This window comes from Microtus ochrogaster, chromosome 1, assembly GCF_000317375.1.
Source record: "Microtus ochrogaster isolate Prairie Vole_2 chromosome 1, MicOch1.0, whole genome shotgun sequence".
Taxonomy (NCBI): domain Eukaryota; kingdom Metazoa; phylum Chordata; class Mammalia; order Rodentia; family Cricetidae; genus Microtus; species Microtus ochrogaster.
In genome coordinates this window covers 106,695,053-106,695,653 of record NC_022009.1, presented here as the reverse complement: position 1 = coordinate 106,695,653, position 601 = coordinate 106,695,053, and the positions used below count along the sequence as shown (strand labels likewise).

At 32.3% G+C, this 601-nt stretch overlaps 1 protein-coding gene across 1 annotated transcript in view; it reads left to right on the top strand.

Moving 5' to 3' along the window:
• Commd2 (COMM domain containing 2) overlaps positions 1 to 595 on the top strand; it is a 5,106-nt gene extending 4,511 nt beyond the window's left edge. Inside the window, exon 6 of the mRNA XM_005344006.3 lies at positions 1 to 595. The gene's annotated coding sequence lies outside the window, so the exon portion shown is untranslated.
• The last annotated feature ends 6 nt before the right edge of the window (positions 596 to 601 follow it).

Below are 601 nucleotides of genomic sequence, written 5' to 3'. Positions count from 1 at the left end.
GATTCTCCTGGAATATTGTTCATGTCTTCTGTGTATACGTGATTCTCCTGAAATATTGTTCATGTCTTCTGTGTATACGTGATTCTCCTGGAATACTGTTCATGTCTTCTGTGTACACGTGATTCTCCTGGAATACTGTTTATGTCTTCTGTGTATATATGATTTTCCTAGAATACTGTTCATGTCTTCTGTGTATACATGATTCTCCTGGAATAATGTTTATGTCTTCTGTGTATATGTGACTCTCGTGGAATACTGTTCATGTATTCCATGTACATGGGACTCAACTCTCCTGGCTTGGGTATTTTTTTGTCTGTTTTATTTTCTTTTTCCTTGATAAAATTTGAAAATAAGATTCACTGTTAGTTAGAACTATTTCTAGACAGTTCAGTATCTTTTACTTCTAAAAGCACTGTACGATTATAACCATAGAAAAAGATAAATAGGATTTTTTACAAGATTGTGTATATTATTACAGGTAGCTTATATATTCTTGTTTGTATATGAAGATGGCAAATAACAATGATACTATATTGCTTACATTTGAGTTACTGATATACAAATTTCTGTGGTCCTATCATGCATTTTATCAGGAACTAGG